The sequence below is a fragment of the Ischnura elegans genome, chromosome 7 (genome assembly GCF_921293095.1).
Source record: "Ischnura elegans chromosome 7, ioIscEleg1.1, whole genome shotgun sequence".
In the NCBI taxonomy this organism is placed as follows: Eukaryota; Metazoa; Arthropoda; class Insecta; order Odonata; family Coenagrionidae; genus Ischnura; species Ischnura elegans.
In genome coordinates this window covers 83,786,106-83,808,763 of record NC_060252.1, presented here as the reverse complement: position 1 = coordinate 83,808,763, position 22,658 = coordinate 83,786,106, and the positions used below count along the sequence as shown (strand labels likewise).

The 22,658-nt window shown below is 40.6% G+C and overlaps 1 protein-coding gene and 1 long non-coding RNA gene across 3 annotated transcripts in view; both read left to right on the top strand.

The window, feature by feature from the left end:
• LOC124161858 (ubiquitin-like protein 3) overlaps window positions 1-22,658 on the top strand; it is a 596,237-nt gene that overhangs the window by 50,091 nt on the left and 523,488 nt on the right. The gene's annotated exons all lie outside the window — the stretch shown is intronic.
• On the top strand, window positions 8,709-10,791 carry LOC124161859. The gene is made up of 3 exons (XR_006865415.1): window positions 8,709-8,872; window positions 8,977-9,047; window positions 10,522-10,791. It is a non-coding gene; the product is annotated as an uncharacterized LOC124161859 (long non-coding RNA).

Below are 22,658 nucleotides of genomic sequence, written 5' to 3'. Positions count from 1 at the left end.
TCATTAAATCCCGCGGCAGAAATTAAGCTACGCTTAATGTAGTGCCGAGCACAGTAAAGGATCGCACCAATGCATCGTTCTCATCGCATCTACTGGATTAAATCATAGATGTCTGCGTTAATTAGCATTAACAAGTGTTAATGAAGTCACTCGTGCCGATGCGCTCCCAGTTTTCATTCACATTTTACTAGCGACTCGTTTACGACTTCTCCGGAATATATTGGAGTGTCTCGAGTGTTCATTACGTTTTATAATCTCCGAAGTCGTTTTTGCTTTCTCTACGCAATGAATTACCCGCCATGACGTTGTATTTGTGTCAGTGGGTGGCTAACCCACTGAATAGCGCGTTCATTGCCGGCCTTAAGCGAGTTGCGCAACGTTGTCCTGCAACTTGCATTCTCTTCTTCTTCACAGCGTCTTCCAGATAGCTTTTTTAAGTTTTCAAGCATTGTCTCTCACTGGCGTGATGCTGGTATAAGTAATCGTTTTATCCTCTTCACGTAGTCAGTGAAAACGGGGAAAATTACTTTTTTATCCTTCGTTATCTAAAAAAAACGCCGTTGCAATTATTAATTGTGATTGAATGGTTTGATGGATGCGGAAATGCCTACCTTTCCATAAATACATGAGTTCCCCGCACATTAATCAATGAAACTTACGGCCTAGGCTAACAAGTTAAATATTCCGTCAGTCACACCTCATACTGGCCGTCAACTAAGAAATAAATTTTATTGAACATACAATCAGTTGGACGACCTATATTCCTTGCTATTAACTAGTATCAGGGAAAAGTTGATTTTTCTGTATTTGTCACTCTTTAAGTCGAGCTGCGCCGCTTCAAGTTACTCTTAACTAATATACACTTTTCTGAAAAAAATCTAAGATGCTTGAAGAATGTTGTAAACGTTCTATAAAAGACACATCGTGTGTAAGGAACGTAAAAGATAACGTGTATCACGAATAAATAAAAATATCGTGTTCAAAGTCTTCAAAAATTATTATCAACGCGAATTGACGACAAAAAATGAAAATAGTACGAATTGCACATAAAATTGCAAAATTTTCGCCCGCCTAGTTCACCATTATTACTGTACAAATAAAAACAATGTTCAAAATGTTCAGCACTTCTTTTGTTCAAGTGAAAAAAAATCTCTTTAGCTTGAAGTCCGTCGAGTCTTCGCTTCAACTACTCCCGTCTTGCCTCGCTAGGTTCCCGGGGATAGGATCGCTTCGTGGTGGCCCACGCGCTTGCCCCATCTTTATCCGGCTCAACAATCTACGACTCCTCGGTCATCTCGCATTCGGAAATTCTCTCTCTCGTTTTCGTGCCTTTCCCTTTCTGGAGAACCATTCTCTCACCCCTCACCACAACCCGCCGCGACGGCCCTTGTCGGATGGCTGACTCGGCTCCTCCTGTCATGTAATGCAATCGGCAGCACGGTATTTTTAGCCCTTTCCATTTTGTCTTACCTGCCGTTCTGAAGGAGCCAGGTTTGAGAGTGTGAACTTCAAAACATATATTTTTTGGTGTTAGTAATCGTTTCATCCTCTTCACATATCAAGTGAATTAGGGAAAGTTAACATTTTTTATTCTGTCGTTCTATAAAAAAATCGCCCTCGCTATATAATTAATTGTGACCGACGAGCTTCAATGGATGCGGAAATATCTATATTTCCATTAAGACTTGAGTTCCCTACTCGGTAATTAATTATATTGCGGCCGAGATTGAAAAGTTCAATGTTCCTCCAATCAATACCTTTAACTGGCCGTCAGGGAAGAAATTAAATTTCATTAACCTTTTTTTTTTGCCTAATAGACGGCATCCTTCAAGTTTGATCTCTTAGTGCGCCGGGTACAAATATCGGCGTTTGAATCTTAAATTAAACAGAAAGGGCGGCCGGCCGGCCAAGATTTTGCCTCTTGTTAAATATATTCTATGAGGCAGTAACTATTATTAAAGTATTCTACCTATTAAGCTAGATTTCCATGGAGCATTAAAGAAGTATTATGACAGTCTCCCTTCCTATCATAGACTTCCCTCTTCATTTCATTTTGAGGTCTACTTACTCCCTTCCATTCTATCTAAAAATCCTATTCCTTCCTCTCTATTGGTTGTCCAACTTTCCACCCTCTAAAACTGTTTTCTACATTCCTCCCCGCTAAGTACTCGCTCCATCCATACCTTCTGTCACCTCCATATATATTATCTAGAGGATATTTTACATTTAGTTTCCAGCTGTTTTTTTTGTAATTACTCACTAGTTCAACTTCAACAATCTAAAAAACCGGGTTTATTTTATAAATCACAACACCCACACATCCGTGATTAATCTATTTCACAGTAATGACGATCATAACGTAGTGCATGATGATGAAAACTCACCTCCTGCCCAAAACTCTAGATCTTTCTTACTTTGTATTATGTATAAGTAGGTTATTCTTATACTTGGAGACCATCACCAGGGTAAAGAATTAGGAAGATTCTATAACTACATTAACATTCCTCATGCTAATACAGTTACACCCTTAATAATACACTACTCTGTACTATTTGGAGAAATATCTCTTGAAGGTGGATTTAGAGAAATAACTCATTAAGTTCTATTTAAGGGAGATGTTTATTTATTTGTTATTTATGTCATCCCTAAAAACATAATAATTACTCCGTAATAACAATGGAAAATCAAAAACACCCATCCAATGGGTGGAGAAAAATCTAACCAGTCGGGATACGAACTCATGAGCTAACTAGCAAGCCACCAGCAACGCAACTTAGGATTCAGTGACGCACCTGATGCCCCGTCCGTAGATAGCCAAACCTTTTCACATCATACTTCCCCACGGCCACTACCACTGCGCAAGCCTTCACCGTATTCCTTCTGGGTCTTGCTCCCATTCTACCGTCGGCCCCACTCAGCCAGCCTCCCAAATTCCCTCCGAATGAATAACTCTCTGGCGGCCCCTCGCTCGCCTCCCTCCCCGACTACCTGCAGCCCTTTCTAAACTGGTCTTTTCACGCGTGTTCCTCGGAGGAAAAGGTCCATCCACCGTCCATTCTTCTTCCTCTGCAGGGTCTTCACCGAAGAAAACTCGCAAGGGAAGAGAAGAAAGAAACTTTTTCCCCGAGGGCTCCAAGTGTGCTTCCGAGAAAATCGATGCTTATAGTACTGCCTACTGCTCGGCTTCCTTTACTCTCCCCGTGACATAACTCGTGAACACAAAAAAAAGCTTGAAGATCTGTTCACTCAGATGTAACATCTTGCATACATGCGGACATCGCGCTCTGCCAGTGAAGACCGGTTGAAAATTAGCGAAAACTCAAGCAATTACTGATAAATTAACTGAATGGCTACGCTGCGTTAAAAAAAATTATGTCGCTGAATGCCATGTGTTTCTCTTCTAAGAACTTAACGACTGTCAAACAGTGAATTATAATTGAGTTGAGTTGCTCCTAAGTTGCATTTATGCATATTCTGTAGCTTATTTCTGCATACCTCTCTCCTCGTATATTATTACATATAGAGGAGGCGATCGAATGAATATGAATATTGAAAGGCGTGCCACCAATGCAATAAAGGAAAGAAGCCCGTGAAATATCCACTTGGACACTCATGTAAAAATCACAGAAGGATGGATCATAATTCTTGCTTTATAAGAATGTCCCTCATTCTGTTACAATTACTTCAAGAGAAACCAGTTCCTCCATCGACTACTCAGAAAAATAACGTCTCAATCATTCTATAATCCCTCTTTAACTTATTATGCACCTTGTCGATCTAACGAGGGTAAAGCCCGTATGACACTTCCCAATTTCTTGGACAATCCATTGGATATTGGATTGTGGTCCAACTGACACGCACCAATTTCTAGTCCAATATCCTTTTCACAATTATGTACTCAATTTCTTGCCCAATTTGGAATTTACTACAGGTTGTATTTTCTCGCGGCCAATCTCCAATCAGAAGTCAATTATGTTGACTCCTGGCGGCCAAAGCAAGAAGCTCTTCGCAAAACATCCGGTTTGGCTATAAAACATTGTTTTTTTTCGACAATTCGACAATTTCAAGTTTCTAAAATGTGGACGAAAGAAGTTTTTTGAAGTATTGATTGAAGCGTACAAATCACACGAATGCTTATACAAAGTAAAATAATCGAAATACAATGGCGTTCTATAGCGGGACATTATAACACTATTTCGGCCAATATTGGTGCAAATATTGATGTGTCATACGGTACGTAACGCCCAATATTTTAAACAACATTGCACGCCGATTTATTGGCCAATAAATTGGAAAGTGTCGTACGGTCTTAAGGCATCCCTCGTCTTGGGCTCTTTTTATACAATTCCCTGACGCCCACTCTACGGTATCTGGCAACTCTTCCGTCTATCCCACAGCATTCTTTGGCGAGAAGTCATTCAGAGATTCCGAAATACCGCTTATAGCCTTACTGGAGCCAACCAGAAATGTCTTCGACCATTGGACCGCCTTGAAAAAGACGGAAAGAAGAAGAATAGAAAGGACTGAAGGCGAAGGCGGAGGGGAGACTGACGGCATAATAGCTGGGGTTGGACTGTGGGAGATGCCAAGAGATGAACGCTGATATATGGAATTGCGCCAACCTCACCCACATTCCTTCAACCATGATTTTGTTCGTGGATATTGCACAAGAATATAGACGAAAGGGACTGAGTACCAACACCAAGCGCTCAAAGTTAGGCAATTTGATTTTACGCGCCAAAAACTGGTACTTTTTTTTTAAATTAAGTACAAGAGCCGAAGTATATAAAAGTAATACTATTTAGCTGAAGATTTTTTAAAGTACATGATACAACGTAGAAATAACTTCTCTTTCGTACGCTTTTTGTTGCATTGAAATTGATTGCTTCGTTTAGACGCTAGAGCTCCTCAAACTCGAGTATCTTGCTTTTTTTACAGACAGTAACTACTCATGACAGAAACTGGGGAAGAATGTGGCAACATGAAGTGCATACATGAAATCACAGTTAAGGCGAACATCTAAAGACGATACTTCGGGAAGTCGATTCGGAAGATGGGAAATAAAATATTACCGTTCCAAAAATCAAATGAATAGCTAAGTAGAATGTCATTTTAACCTTCCAACGATTTGAACGCTGGGTTTTTCTCTTTCATAGGAAAATCCTCCAAAATCGTTGGCACATTAATGGCTGATGCCGGGTTTCGCTAGTCAGTGGGCCCTTTCCGCTTCTATAGCGGTAAGGTATTTAACCCCGTCCCTTCCAAACCTAACCCTACCCCAGAGGCGTCGACGGGCTCCTATCGCGGCGGCGCCTCTTTCCTTGTTCCTTCCCATCCAAACCCCTCCCCGGGTGATCGGGCGTATCAGTTGAGTTACAGGGTTGCGGCCCCGGTGTGTTGTATCCTCGAAGGGCTCCCCTGAGACCTCATTTCTTGTCTTTTCAACCTACCATTGGTTTTGTGGGTTTTTTCGCTGAATGATACAACTCCCTTATCTTCATGTTTTTTTCCCACAAACAGAAATTTTTTTGCATAAAATTTCCACATATACTTGTTCATCTTGTTTGGCGTTTCAATAAAATGGTTTACTATATTTGTATTGTAAACGTATATTTACCATTTTACATATGTTTGCATTGACGCTAACGAGGGGTTAGGTGGAAGAGGGGAATTTTTAGTCTCATCCTCGACGGAATAAAGGTATCTATTATTATTATTACAATCTTCAGAGCTAAGGTCCTCCAACAAGGGACAGTCCTAATGATGATGATTAATAATGCAGACCTGTAAATCTAACATAATACCGTTTCCCTGAAAAGCTCCACAAGCGACCTACCTCATTTCCTCACATCCATAAAATATCCCTCCAAATCTTCACAGTAAATTGGCGTCACAGCTGTGTGTGAAAACCGATTTTAATAAATAAAATCCTCTTTCCCTCCTCTTCGTTCATTAGGTCATCCATTCCTCTCTCTCAAACTTCAGCATTACAATGCGCATCAGTAAAATGTTCATATACACAACAAGTCCCTTAATTCTTATCAGACAATGCTACAGCTTTCAATACTCGTCCCTCAAGAATCTAACCACCTCAGTTGCCCTCCAAGATGCTGTCTCAGCCTCTCAATTCTCCCACGTACCCACATCCAGAATTCTTCCTGCCAACTCTCATCTTCATTCCTGATTGCAAGACTTGCACTACACTCTGTAACAGATTCTAAGCCAGCCTCTTCCGAAGACTTACGAGTTGGAGTTCAACGAGGATGGTCCCAGAAGCTAAGTAATTGCCACTTTCAAGAAAAAATTAACACGTACCTTTTTGTAGTGTACCTCACTAACTAGCGGCCGCAAAAAATATGCTTTCGATGCTTGATTTTAGGGATATTGTAAATGAAAATTCGAATTCACACATCTTCTTACAGTGACACTTGTCTTTGCGTTCGTTCATCCCTACTATTTTTATCGACTTTTTATTATTTATATAGAATTATATGTATATTATGGAATTATATGGATTAATAAGGATATTATTATATATATGGATTTTTTATTATTATTAATTTAATACATTGGTTACGGTGATCACTAACACAGAGATTCAACTAGAAGGTTGGTTTTTTATTAAAGTATTCTTCTGATTAAGGTAGGTTTCCATGGAGTACTTAAGCATTCTGGGAGCCTCTCCTTAGTTGAAGCACTTCCCTCATCAATTCACAATAAGGTCTATTCCCTTTCACTTTATCTAAAAATCCTATTCTTTTCCTTCCTCTCCCTAGTTTACCTAACATTTTACTCTCTAGCACAGTTTTCAACATACCCTCCCCGCTGAGTACTCCCTCCATCCATACCTTCTGCATCCTCAGTATCTCATCTAAAAGCTTCCTCTCCACACCCACCATGTCCAGCACTTTGTCATTCCTCTTCCTCTCAGTCCACTTCACCTCCTCCATTCCACGCCACACCCAAATCTCGATTCCCTTCAGTCTTCCCTCGGAAATAAGGTACTCCTTCCTAAGTGTCCACGTTTCTGCACCATAAAGAGCCTCACTCCAGATCAGACTCTTCACTAACCTTTTATTTAAACTCTTACGTAACGATCCTCTCATAAGCTCCTTCATGTCCATGAACGCCACCTTTGCAAACACAATTCTCCTCCTGATAAATAAAATTCCGTGTCGATTAGTCGTGGGGGGTGTTCGATCTTCGTTGCCTCGGTTCACCCCTTGCGCTTTCGTATTCCCCTTTCCAAATGCCCCCATCTCTTGCGAGTGTCTGTTTGGGCGGTGCCTACCCATCCACGTAGCGAGGCTGGCACAAGTACCACCGCGAGACCAAGTGGCGTAAGCCTTCACGTGATGTTGGAAACAAAGATCTTGAGGGGAGGGAGCGAGGGTGGCATCGGCCTGGTCTACTTTCACCCCGCTCTTGTAAACACGAGAGCTCCGCCGTTTCATTGCCCCACATTCAGAGTAGTGGGGTTGCCCATTGCTGAGGCTTGGTGCGCATCCATACACCCTTTCACATTGGAAAGGTTTTAGTCATGACTGTTCCCATTCGTGCATTATATTTACATGCGCCATGCCCAGGCCTGCGAATATGTGGTACGTATTGTTTTTATTTCCGATTTCAGATTTTTCTTGCCGTGGAATGAAGAGGGGAGTGTAAGGAGTTAGTGAAGGGAAATCGAAAAGGGAGAGTAAATGGAGCATAAGTTTGAGAAATCCTAAGACTCGGATGGTTATTTCGTATTAGCGATGCATGTTGTCACTTTGGAAATTGAGAGTTAGACTTTTAATTGAACTGCGAAATGAATTTCAATTGTAAGTTAAGTACTCATTTTTCTCTCACGTAGCCATTTATATTTTCTTTAAATTGAACATTTTATCTTTTCTAGATTTAAGTTCGGAGCTCGAGAAATAAGGTTCTCTTACCAACTTTAATAGAGCACGTTCTCCTTTGATGAAAAACTGCCATTTCGTAGCTGCAGTTGCTTCCAAAGCAATCGTTAGCCATAGATTGCTTTTGCAAAGTTTCTCATTTTGATTTTATGGGTGATATTGAATGAAAATTTGAGGCTATCTTTTGTCGCCAGTGAACACGCTGTAACGCAAGTTGGGTGTATTATTGCGTTAAAAACCTCATTATGAAATTCTTACATGTTGTTTGACGAGGTTGTATGATCCTGTGTTGTTCAGCAAGAATTCGTTGCTGTGCTTCGGAGGAAGTTATTATTCATCTTCTTTAATGTCTCGAAATTGGAAACTTTTTCCTTTTTTATGAAAATGAATATTCTATTCAAGTATGTAACAGTCCCACTGTTTAACTGTTTGAAAAATTCGCCGATGTTTGGGCGAAATGACTTTTTAAATCTTTCAACCTGACGTCCTTGGGCTCTTCTCATGCAGGCATTATCGAGGTTTGAAAGCGTGCTTATCGGCAGCACGTTCGCTTGGCCGTTTTAACTTGAGGAAAAAATATTATTCATCAAGTTCAGTTGTGTTGAGCTGAATCCGCGTTGGAAGAACGGTACGATGCGCGTGCATCATGGGTCTTCTCAGTCTGCTATGGCCTTATCAATCTGGAAGCGATTGCAGGTGACGGTCATCACGGGGAACACCAGTTCCCGCTTAGTCGCTGAAGTTTAGCTTAGACTATCTTTGCTAGGATTCTTGGCGCCACGCCCACCCGAGTCCTGTTTTCCCATAGAGCTCTCTGGAGGGGGCATAAGCGCTCTGAGGTGAAGCCAGGCATAACGGTACTTTTGCGCATTTAGCCATCTTACGATGTCCTGCTTCGTCGATTTGCCGTAAGCTTGCATGTTAAGAAAATACTGTTTTTTTCTGAAACCAGTGGCTACAGAAGTCATATAAAGGTACGTAAATATTTATTAGTGTGTTTATTTTCATGGATATTATTATCTACATCCGGAAACATTCCGTTAGGCAGATATATGCTATTTAAACTTTGCATTCGCAGATGGTTTGCTGCTCGGCTTACGGGTGCAATAATCGCACGGAAAGGAAGAAAACAGGCCTTACTTTCCACCGGTGAGTAAAATATAGAATAAAATAGTCAAAAAAATGCAATATAGCGTGAGATGTTCGCTACACCTGATACATATTGAATTTGTTACCTACAACGTGCTCGTGTTTGGGGTGCCTTTTAATGTGAATAGTTGATAATGTTATTAGTCAACGGTAGTAATTAAGTATTTTATTTGTATTTTAAGTGTCATGTTAACTATTTTGTTGCGAGTATAATAGTAACGATGGGAAATAATGCGACTGAAACACGTGTCACACACACCTTTAAGATGGCTTGTAAGGTATTATGCGGAGTTATGTGGTGTTCTGTAATTTTTCAGTTAAAATATTGGAGAAGACATAGCAGTTATGATGCCTTGGAAGTGTGTAATATTAATAATTTCAATGACGGAAAGAACTAGTGAAAAAGTGGCCTTAGCGTGCTTTATGCTGTGTTCATCGGTACTCAATGTTTAAAACGTAGAGAAAGAAAGTATGATACCTACGGATTTGTTACTAAGTTTGTGAATAAAGGTATTGGTGAAGAAATATTTGCAGGGAAGTGTGATTATTTAGCAATTTAAATTTCAACTGTAGCTGATCATTTGATCGTTAAACCGACCCTTGTATTTCGTTATGAAGTAGGCAATAGTAGCTTTAGTGAGTGTATATTCATTACTTCTCGCGTTGCCTTCAATGTTATCCCGTATAGTTATGACGTGTAATTAATGAAGTGAATTAGTCAATTTTATTTTTAAACTATCTGTTCCCTTAGATGCTAAAGTAGGATTTTAAAGTTTTATGTATTAAATCAAAGAAGTAAAGGAAAGTATACTGTGCATACACAATCAGGGGTGGAAATGTTGAAATCACGTTAAGTTCACATAACATACTTTCGATTACAGAGGGATGCACACTAACATTGAGATAATTAATCCCGCTAGTTTAACTTTTCTATGTACTGCTGTGTTAGCGGGTATGTTACATTATGGTAAGAGTAACGACTGGAGGTATTTTTGACTTCCTCTCGATGGCATTGGTACATGGCCGCTATGTTATCTTAAAGCAACTCTTGTATTATAAGAGGTGGGAGGGATTATGACCTATTACTTTCCCACCGCAGGAAACTATGTTAGAGGATCCATAATGTCAAGTTTTCATGAATGGCCCTTGTATAAATAACTTATTTCTGGATTCATTTTACACTTGATGGGTGTGTGTTCTTATTTATTGTTTGAGCATGACAAGGATATGATGAATTAAATATAAATGAAGTCAGTCACATTCTAAGGTATGCATCTATGAAATTCTGTGGTGACCACATTGAGTGCATTGGTATTTGATCTGCTATTTCAATTGCCGAGTAAATGTAATTTAAATACATTATCTATAGTAATATTTTTTGGAATTGGTGTATTTATAAAAATAATGGTTATTGTAGAGGAAATTTCTTTCCACCTATACATATTCACTTTCGCAGCCTTTCTACTTTTTTCAGGATATCCTTGGAAGTTTGCTGGTCCTTTTATTAAGCCATTTCCGAAAACCTTTCACCATTTACTTTCCTGTGATGAATCATGAAGAGTGGCAGTTGCTCACTGGAAAAATTATGAATTGCAATCGCCTTAGCTGTTTTCATTTCGGTTTTGCATTTTTGGCCTCACCCATGCATTGTGTATGTTTACATTTGCTGTTGATCTGCCAAAGTTGAATCTTGTACTTGAACAATGTGAAAAATTTTTGTGTCGTGAATTAATCTTTCTGTAATTTGCCCATTAAATGAATTTTTATGCTTGATTTTGTTTTTCTTTGAAAAATCATAATATGTCGACCTTTTCGTCAAGTTAAATTCAGAGGCACGCACTCAGACGAGTTCACTCGCGTGCAAAGGGGCATTACTTGCTGTAGTATGGATATTTTCCAGGGGCTTGGGTTGTAAAAATAAAATAATTTGTATCGAAAACGTAGTGGTTTCGCAATCTTTCGTCCGTCAATCTTACTTGAGCATGGTCAACTGCGGACGTACGCACTCGTAGTGCATTAACTTGCATTACGAGAGGTAGCACCGTTTTTTTTCGGGGGCTTTGACAGTGAAAATGGAATTATGTGGAACAAAGTCGTAAGTTCTTTCTGCGTAATGTCGTAAAACTTATTTTAACTTCGGGTTTGGTCAATATTTCTATCGTACAGGAGCAGTTCATGACGAGTTCAATGGTGATTACTATGTTCGTAGAAGTAACGACGGTGCATAGCAACATATTCAATCGATCTTTAATTTCCGGATTAAGATTCATTAAGTTAAAATTAATGCAATTTTCGAATTGCCAGCCATTGTTTAGCTAGTAATATTGAGTCAATTATGCTTGACTAAACACCTCATTGTCCGTTGATTATTGTCTTCCTGCAGGTCACAAGGGCTCTGATCCAGCATAAATTTATTCTTTGGGCATGTATTACTATTTATTTTCATCGTACCTTTCGCGAAAAATGCCTAAAGGTATTATTTAATGAGTTAAAAGCAAAAAATTGTCGTTGCCCCGTAAGACTCTGTGTTATAGCAGGGCAGCGCATCATGGCTAAATGCGCAATTTGGCCACGCCCCCCTGGCTTCACTTCCCGCTATTGGAAAGGATAGGGCGCGCCCCCTCCAGTTACCTCTATGTGTTTTCCCTATCTGCTAGTGGCAGAAATGAAGTGCGATTTGGGCGTGCCCGTCGAAGCGCGTTAAGCCAAACCACTAGTACTACTGCCAAGGTTATCATTGGGCTAAAATTGGTTTTGCCCTTCTCTGCATCTGCAGCTTTGCAGATACGCTAAGGGAACCGTGACGCTTTAGATTTATGATAGGATTAGTGACGCCTGTTTCGAAAAGCGTCTTTTTGAGCGTTAACATGGGCGTGGCGATTCGCCGTTGGGTGTTGTTTAGGCTTTCCCTCCTGTCGCTGCTAACCCTTTTCCATTTAGTCTCATCCTAAGCTACGTGTTTCTTGATTATTTAATTGCAGGATGGTCATAATTCTTTTTAAACCGTACAAATCTATTCTTTTATGCGTTTTTCCTAGTATTAATTGTGTTAAGTGAACTAGAGCGGGAGGAAGGAAACTACTTCAATTATTTATTGCTGCTAAGTGGAGCTTGAAAGTGTGAAAAATTGTAATAATGAGTCCCCGCCCACATGCGTGGAACTCCTCATTAATCATGACTTACTGGAGGTGGTCTAGCTATTTTGGTTAGTTTGAAGGAGAAATAATACCTATCCTGTCCTTATCCAGTCACAGATTCCGTCTAATGCGTGGAAGTTACGACTCCGTCTTTTCGCCTTATTTTAGTGGTGATTGCTTCGAATTTAGCGTGTTGGGGCTCGTGATTTCTTCCTGTAAGTAGTATAACTTCTTGCATTCACATGTGCGAATATGTCAGCGGTGTTGGAGCGCGGGAAATGAATGTTTTTGATATGATTGCAGAAGATTGATGGCGGAAATGATGTAGGATATCGCTTATGTGCGCTCACACTATTTGGTACACAACGCACTCATTTTTTCATAGTCACAGCGAAGTTCAGAGGTATAAATTGATAGGATGGAAGAGAGAATGGAATTATGGTGACAGAAAGATCTGTGGCACTTGGGGACGAGGGAGGATTGAAACAGGATGTACAGGTGATTAATGCTGTCAACGGTGGAACCGAAGAAAGATATTTACCCGTAGAATGTGGGTTTGCCGTCATTGATAGCGATAATTATTGCTTGGTACGGAACTACGATGATCCCTATGAACGAATATTTTCATGTTTTTTTATCTTACAATCACCAGTAGTCAGGCAACTCACTTCAAAGTATTTTCTTGGATTCGTGGGTGGTAGTGTGTCTGTTCTTAGATGTCAGAGAATTTTTGTTAATGCCTAAAAATGTGTGAATTTTAATCAGTAATTACGACAAAGGAGAGACGCAGGCTAGCTCTCATTTAAGGGGGATATTTTATCCTGATTGCCATTACCATTTCGTTTGTTAATTGCGACGCCCTATGATTGATTTCAAAAATCGATTACCGTTATCGATTATTAGCACTTTCAAAATTCGACAAACGTCGGCAATGGGCTGTTTTCTATAATCTGATTGTATGTATTTTCAACCGCCTACTACAGGCAGCGAATATTAACGGCTCTTTTGTTCCGTTATTTTTTATTTTATGCCCTTTCTCGATGTTTTTATTCATTTATTGGTTAAGTATTTCGGATCAATAGAGACCACAGACAGACTTTTTCGATTTCAGACCACTGTGCGTCGTAATCTATATTTCCTCTTATGTGAACTACTTGCGTAACTATGTTTTATGTTTTGCGTTATGTTATTCCATGGGTGGCGTGGACGCTTGAGCGGAGATCTGAAGAAAGCTATCGAAGAGACGGCAAGCAGTGACCGCTTGGACGGAGCTCGAAGACGAGGAGGCTAGAGTTCACTCGCGGCTTAGCCATTCCTTGGGAAGACCATTGCCTTGTCCTTGGAAGTGTTTTCATTGTGGCGGTGCTGTAAATCCTTCGCCATCGTCGGGAATGCTTTTACCAATGGTTCCAGTGCCATTGAAAATTACGTTAGCACCGGATGCCCATTTTCTTCGGCCGTAATTGTCACGGAATTATAATTTATGGCTTCTTTTACTCAGCAAGGAACGGTTAGGTAGAAAGACCTTATTTGTTATTGGATTTGGAAAATCATGATGCCATCGCGGTATGCTCTGTTTATGTATTTCGTTCCCAGCAACTCATATCTTTATGCAATCGAATTACATGTATAGCTGCTCGTAGAATGCGTTTAGAGTGACTTTTTTTCATTTGATAGTTGTGTCTGTGCTGGTATGAGAAGCCATCCCATTCTTGAGGGTGCATGGCGATATTTGGTGGAACTGTGTACGATGAAACATAATCACAGATACACTAATATTGTATGTTCGACAATTTTTTATTAGTCTGACCCAGGTTTCTACAGTGTACAGACAGTCATAGAGACAGTCAGAGAGTCCTGTTCCAACACTGCAGTGTACATATGAACATACCGATACCTCCACTGCACAAACGCTCAACAATCGCCCACCGACCCAAATCCGCTCATCTAGTCGCTCTAATAGTACTAGATGAGCGGATATGTTTCGGTGGGCGATATTTGAGCGTTTGTGCAGTGGAGGTATCGATACAATATTAGTGTATCTGTGATTATGTTCCATCCTATTCAGCCGATACACCGCAATAAGACGGTGCTCACAATTAATGCCTTTGCTTAAAACGAAGCCTTACCTTATGGTTATTCTTCTACATGTTATTCTGCGAGTCAACTCTTTGGTGTGTGGCAGGGGTTGAGTATTTTTCCCCGATATGTTCTCGGCTACATCTAGTTACTACCGCTGTTGCACGTGCAATAAAGAGGCTGGAACTACTGGCTCTCACCAATCATGCGCCTTTCATTCCACTTCGTACGACATTACTTTGGCTCAGATGGGCATGCATCGCAAACCATATTCTTCTTCCTTGGGTGGAGAAGGTTTTCCGTGGCTGTTGTGGTTCTATCTCTCCCGTCCATCTCTCTCTTCTATTGAGTCCCTTTCCTCTTCCCTTCTCTCACTCTATCCGAGCGCCTTTCCTCCCTGAATGAATGCACATGCGACACGAGTGGGAATGTATGTATTATGTGTGTATACACATGCTCCGCGGTCGGTTGTGGGGTGAAAGTTGCCCGGCCGCCTTCCCCATACCACGAGACGCATGCCGGCCGTACCATCATCATCCTTCTCCCCTCTCAACGTGCGCGCCAGACAAGGGGGCTGATTATGTAGCCGGGGGAAAGGAGTTGCTTCACCTTGAGGTGTCGCGGGGGAGCTCACAAGGCGCGTCGTGGACCACCCTCTCCCCTCTATCTCCTTCCCTATATCTAACTTCTCCTAACTTCCCGAGTCACGCTCATGTCGTTCTAGTATTGGTTCATCGCGGTTGATATAGCTTTTTGGCTATCATCAGTGGCGGATGAAGGGGGGTGGTAACAGCGGTCATGAATGTTATAAAAAATTTAATTTTTTATTAGCTTAATAGTTTTCGTATTCTTTAATGTTTAAAATTGTTCCTTTTCATCTATAGTTAAGAAGAAAAATGAAATTTTAGGCTCTAAAATGCGTAAAAAATTGCTACTTTAAAACTTTTTACTAGTGAGAACGGTCATATTTCCCGGACGCAAGTCATGACCCCTCTCCAATTTTATGGTGATTTCGCCCCTGGTTATCAATGGTATTCTGCCGGTTGAAGCAAGTGTAATTAAAATCCGAAGATTCAAGCGTGATGGAGCGGAATTTTTCCGTATTGAAATAAACACTAGAAATTTTCCACGATTATAAAATTTATTACGACCTAGGTTTCAATTTCAATACATCCCTTGATGATGATGTAGTAATAGGTGAAGTAGCTAGGTCGTAATACATTTTATAATCGTGGAAAATTGCAAGTGTGTATTTAAAAAAAGTATGATTAATTTCGAAGAGTGAACGACGGTTATATTCTCATTAAGATCAAGGCATGTTGGCGTGGAACGAATCACCCAGGACATCACTTGCCCTGATTTTGTCTTTCAGAGCGACCCAAGTCCTTTTACTGAATAGAATGAAAACTATACGTAAGAGGCTTGTTGATTAGGTTCGCATTGGCACAGGAGGTATGATTCAGCATCTCATAAAAGCATTAGATCCAAAACGTAGGGTTATTAGAGGTCAATTTCACTATGTACTCATGCATTTCGTGCAATGGAATTATCGTAATAAAACAATTCTTGCGGAATGAATGTAAAGCATAGAAGGGTGAGGTGACTACATTTTCTCTTATCATCCTTTTTTTGTAGTTTATGATACTGCGACCAATTGCTCACGACCCACACGTGTTAGCTTAAGTTAAAAAATCTTCATTTCCCTACTCGTGAGTAGCGAATACAGCAATCTGGTTTGTTGGCCATTTATCCTTTATTTTGATGACCCTAATATCAGGTATTCCCTAACGTAGCCTATGAATTATAATACATTCAAAATTGCGATTGAATACTTCCACGCCTTTCAAAATTGGTACCATAATAAAGGTTTTGATTGTTATGAAATGCTTATAGTTTCAAGGCGCGGATGTGGATTGTTTTGGATATTTTTATGATGAGGACTGCCGTAGCAAAATGAATTATTTGAGCAGCCATTAATTGCCCATTATTCCTTCCCGATCCATTACTTCCCGACCACTGTCTTGTTCCCCGCCCGCGGATTGGTTATTGTACAGCCAGCTACACCTTTAGCTCTCACGTTACTTGTCGACTGCAATGGTGATGATATAGGCTTATCATTCCCATGGTCCTGACGTTAATCTGACTGCATTATTACCAGAATTTTAACTTTCGGAGATATTATTGAGCATAAAAATTTTACGATAATTTCCCATGTTAGAAAATAAACTTCCTTCTTTCTTCTTCTTCTTCTTCCTTCCAGGATTAGGCTACTAAGCCTGTTCCGGCTCCACATCACCATCTTTTCCTTGTTCTTCCTATACTTCTCTTGCCAAATGGTTGATATTCCATTGCTTGCTTTGGAATTCTTTCATTTGGCATTCGAAGTAAATGTTCTTTCCATCTATGTTTGTATTCTTTTAATTTGTCAGTGACTGCTTGGACACCCAGTTCATCTCTTATTTGAGTGTTTCTTATTTTATCCAATATTGTGCAACCTTAAACTGATCTTAAAAATTTCATTTCAGACGATTCTATCTGCCTTAATTCCTTCTTTTTTGTTACCCAACATTCTGATCCGTAGAGTACAGTAGGGACTGCCATCACTTTGTAAAATTTTATTTGTGTTTCTTTTCTTGTTTTGTTCTTTAGAGTTCTTCTGATAGTGCCACATATTCTCTGGAAAGTGTTAACCTTATTTATAATATCTTTTTCCTCGTCATATGTTATGTCGCATCCTAAGTACTGGAAGTGCGACACTTGCGCCAGGACTTGGTCCTCAATAACAATTTTTGTTCTTATCGGGTTGCTTCCTAAAAATGCCATAGTCTTTGTTTTGTTTTTTGAAATTCTCAGGTTGTATAGCTTGCTCAACTCGTGTAGTCTGTGTACTGCCATCTGGAGTTTGTCCTCTTTATCTTGTATTATAACCTGATCGTCAGCAAACAGCATCGTATTTAAGTATTGAGATGGTCCTATTTCTATGCCTGGTGATACATTATTCTCTTTCCACATTCTTAGAACGTCATCTATGTATAGATTAAACAAGGTTGGGGATAGGCTGCAACCCTGTCTAACTCCTCGGTTAATGATAATTTCTTGGGTGATCTGTTTCCCTGTGTCAATTACAATTCTGGTGTCTCTGTATAGACTCTGGGAAGCTTTTATCAGATGTCTAGGAAACCCTCTTTTCTGCATAACTGACCATAACATTTCTCTATTTACACGATCGAATGCTTTTTTAAAATCTATGAATGCCAGATGCGTTTCCAGATTGAACTCTCTTCGTTTTTGAAATTGAACTTCCTTCTTTAGGGGTTAAAACTAGGATAAAATTGAAACATAGATGAATTTTTTTTGGATATACGTAGAAACTTTAGGATTTTTATTTTTTTCGTGTCCTTTTAATGCACCCAAATTACGCTTGAATCTGTGAATCCCAGTGAAAGAATATATTCTCCGTCGCCGCCCATTGAAGCTGTTGAAGGAATTGTATTCCGTACTCTACCGTTCTACTCTGGATAATGAGTCCTTCGAAATCTATTTCATGCCGTTCTATTTTAAATTCTTAACGGTTTTACGTATCCGATGGTAATTCTGTAGCCCTGTAGAAAGCAGGGCATGATTCTCTTTGTAACACATCGCGCTCATTTGTTCTTCCGTTTTGTCTACTGGCAAAGTAGGGGAGGACTGTGGAGGGGACCCATTTGATCATCATCAAAGGATCTTTATGACCAGGCGCTCGTCGAATTTCCTTCCCTGTGCAAATAACGACCTCCGGTTTCCCTATTCAGCTCTCGTTTTGAGGACGGTCTGCTAACTCTTCGTGTGTATTTTTTTTGCTCATCGCGTCTCATCAGTTCCACAAAACCAACCCAGACCCATTTCTTCTACCCTTCTCTTTTTTTTCTTCACTACCCTTCTTCAGTATCCTCGAGTCGTTTGCGAAAAACTGTTTAATTTCCTCTCGCACTGTCGCTTTCCCATCTTGCCTTGTAAACCTACTTCCTGCAGTTGGGGGATTTTCCCCGTCCTCAGGGGGAACGGGTTCGACTTTTCGCCCTGTTGGGCTCTCAGCCGTTGTTGCAGTTAACTTGCGCGGCTTCCCGCGCCAACGATCATTTGTCCTTCGGGACTCCTCGTGGCGGCCGGGTGAAGTCCTAGCTTGCCATACAGCAGATCGCGGGTTCGAGTCCCGCCGGCTTAGATTGAACATCCGCTAACAAGTTAGCAATTGAACATACACTAACATCCATGCCCTAAGTAATAATAATAATATGCCTTATTAGGGCGAGGTTCAGACTAAGAAGTCCCCTCTTCCACCTAACCCCTCGATAGCGTCAATGTAAACATATTAAAAAAGGCGCAAAAGTAAGGGTGTGGCCGTTGGTGTATGTTCAGTTGTTGACTTGTTGTTTCTAACAAGTTGCTAATTTGTTAGAAATTCCCGGCCTAGGGGCGAATGCAGTGCTGTTTTCGGTGGTATGAGAGGAAATAAAAAAAATTCCTCCCAAAGCATGCTATTTTGGGGCTCTGGAAACTACGGCGTGGTAGAATAATAATTTAACCTTTCCCGATAGTAGTTACCAAGTGTTACCGATTGGTTTGTTCCATGGGTCTAATAATCGAAATAAATGCGAGTAGTGTAACCGTCGACGTTTCGATAATGTCTTTGATGCCTCTGGCAGACATCGGGAGTGTTTTCAGGTGGTAATAAGTTGACGATGGTTTTCACTATTAGATTTTAAACGGTTTCTTTGAATGCCAGCCAAGTTATTCGACGGACTATTCAGTCGATATAGGCAATAAAAAATAACGGGAAACCATCCTATGGATGCATCCATAATAGAATTTCATTATTCGATATTCATCACAATATCGGAGGCTATAGATCAGTTTTAGCCGTTGAAAGCCGATGTGGAAAATGTGGATGTATGTATTGTAATTATATGGTGTATTGTACTTATGTGTATGGATGCTCATCGTCATCTTTTGTGAAACAAGATAGCTTTTGTGTTTCTTGTATTATTCATTTCCCTTAAGTACCTTCAAAGGCGTCATAGCCTAATGCGAGGATGGTGGAACCGAAAGTATTTACATTCTGAAATTATTATTTACTCTGAAAGTTGGTATCGTTTTGTTTGCTTTATTGCAAAATCTGTGCAGCAATACGGCGCGGATTATTCATTCATAAGCTTATCGGCTTCGAAGGAGATTGTATTCTTAGGGAGGAGATCGCGTTTGAATATTGTAATCCAAACTTTACCGTTGCGTTACGTCCTTCACACCAACTTTAAACTTTAACTTCGTCTTTATCTCACCCAGAGATCAATTTTTTGTGCATACTTCCTACCTTGTTCAACACCATTTCGTTTGTCTATCAATGCCCTTCGAATACTAAAGAGGCAGCGTCGAAAAGATTTATTCTGAATATTTATGTTTTATTCTTTTTTGTAATTTATAGTTTATATTTGTTGAAGCTGCAGATTATAAGTTTACAATACTTATTAATTTTATTTACAACACCGTGTAAACAGCACATAGGCCTTTACAGCAGGGAATGTTTACAACAACAAACAATGGAGTACAATCACAAAAAACCTTGCCCTGGATAGGGGCAATCTACCGAGGTACTTTACCCCGCCGCCACCGAGGCCGGCAATTGTGTAATTGTTACTGCATTTGTTTTTTGGCATACATTTTTCTTATTTGATGGTGGTTAAATTCTGGTCTTATGACCTTGGAGACCACCTAAAACTCCATCTTCTTTGTTGTTACCAGTTGTACACTCAAAATTTTCAGAGTAAATTAATTATTATATTAATCAATGCAACCGTCCGTATTGGCTGTTTTTGAATAATTAAACGAATAAATAAAAATTCTTCTTTCTTCGTATGCTGGAATTTTGCGTAGTTTCTCGGATCTTTCTCCGATCTGATCGACGGTTTGTATTTCTCTGAAAGGAGTCATTGTACGAAGTACATCTAACAGAGTGGCTATCCCTTCGATAGCCGTTTATTTCTCTTCTCTTTCGCATGCCTCATCTTCATCTCCGCCCCCTCCAGTTAAGTCTCACAGTGTCTCTCGCTCACGCAGCATCCGTGAAGAGGAGTGGATTCTAATCTCGCGTCCCATCCACTTCTCTCTCTCTCTCTCCCCGCTTAAATATTCCTCTCGCCTCTTTTTCCACGCCACAGCCTTCGACTCGTTTTGCCCCCTCTGGACGCCATTCCTCGGCCCATATCCAACGTCCGAATCGCCTCCGCCGGGACCTCCGCACGAGGACCCAAAACCTGTTACAGAGAGGCTTTTTATTTTCACTTCAACGTCAGCCCGCTAAGTCTTCTTGCCCGTGCGCGGTGAGGAATGATTCGGAAGGATGTTTGGGAGGGGGCGTGGGTATCACCCTGTGCTGGATGTCGTTAACCATTAGCTAAAGGCGCTTTACGTGTGATTTCGGTGTTGTGGGAGGGTAATGCAGTTTTGAATTGAGTGCGTACTGCATCGACGCTTTCCCGAAAAGAGGGATTTCGTTCAACGGTGAATAAATCCGCGTGAGAAGATGTATTCGTTCTTATTCTTCTCCGTCCATTGTACCTACATTCTTCACCATGCTAGCATCGCAAATACCTTGAGCTTCTCATCTTTTTCCTTCACTTGATGCATCGAAACAGAGTGGAGAAAATTTGTGTCACGAAATTTGAACCCTGGATAGCTAATTTCAGTGGTAACCAAAATTACCAATGATGTGTAGGTCGATTTTTTGCATCTTTTTTCAACTTCAGAAACTTTAGCCAAGCGCTCCGATTGGTCTCGAGTTTGCCCTGTTGCCGAACGCCCTGTATAACTCAAGACTTCAAATCCTTTGCCTCTCCGAGATGGTGATATAGCCTAGGCATCCGGCAACAAGGCAAAATCGCGGCCAATCAGAGCGCCAAGCTTTAAGTTTCTTTTGTTTAAAATGGCGCGTTTCTAACCTAAACATCATTAGTGACTTTGGTTGCTACTGGAATCAGCTATCCAGGGTTAAAATTCATTGACATAATTTTCTCCACCCTGTATATTAGCGAGCTTTTTCATTCCTTGAAACATTCCAGGTGTCCGTCAGTTTTCCTGGATTAAACCTATTCCCTAATATGGCTTTCTGGTTGGTCCTTGGCTTGCTTCAAAGGCAACCAGTCGCTGTTTGTTTCATGGCAACTCTCCCTATGAATTGAATCCATTGAGCTTGGTCGCTGAGTACTTTCTCGAAACTCCATTTATTTTTCCTCCTCGTCCGTCTCGTTAATGCGGCAAGGATTCGTTTGTTTCGCTTCGGTTACGGGTGAATCTGGCGCGGAGGCTATCGGAGCGAGAATGAGCTCTCTTCGCTTTGCGGTGCCGTGAATGGTTGTTATGCGCGCCGCCTTGCCCCCTAACGGCGGCGTCATGAAATAAATTGCGGCGCCGATCCGCGATGACGCGTTGTCCGTGCGGTGGGTATGATGTCGCGGTTACGGAGCGGGAGCTGTTCGTGGTATCATCCCGCTCCGTTCCCGTGACTTGCCAGAAGTTTTCTTGTGTCGTAGATCGAGTTATTCTAGTGAGTAGTCTAATTTGGTTTCGTATCATGAGGCCCAGATAACGCGATCATCATAGCTCCAATTCAAAGGAAACTTGTGGGGGAGTGAATGTTTAAAATTGTGTTTGAGCTAAGCTAGTTCGTTGACCGCGTAACTGGAAAAAGCAGGGTTCCTAGATAGAAAGAAAAGTATTCGGGATTTAGCCATATTTAATTGGAGAATACACAGTGGTTTGGTGTAGGAGTGGGAGAACGGTAAATTGGGTTTTCGGTCTTCAATTTAACGGATCATAACCCTTAGGTCACTTTTTATAATAATTTATACATGCCATATAAACTTTAAAAATAAATATTTTTTCAAAATCCTGTGTCAAGAATTAAAAAAATCGATATTTCTCATCGAGCATCTATATGTTTCAAACGAAACTCTATTTTGGCTCTGAATGGAGGTTTATAGCATCACTGACTTAGTCGCCGCATTAATAGGCATTTGCTTAAAGATTTCTGTCTCATGGGTGTCAGTGTTTGGTGAGGCAGTTTCATTGCGGAAAATTTATTATGCTCAGCTCGCCCTTGCCTAAGGCTGGGTTCCCAACTGCGACCTTCTAGCCAGTACGGTGGGTGCACCGCTCTCAGACCCAACCGATTATGCATTTTATTGTAGCCATAACAAGTAATGTGAGTCGACGATATTGATCCACAAAATTATCCGTGTCGAAATTTCTGGCCGAGTAAAAGTCATGTTTCCTTATTTTCTTTTCGTAGCTGGTTGCCGCGGTTTCTCGGGATAATTATGTGGCGGTTATCCACATCGCCGTGATTAGCAGTTCAATTTAT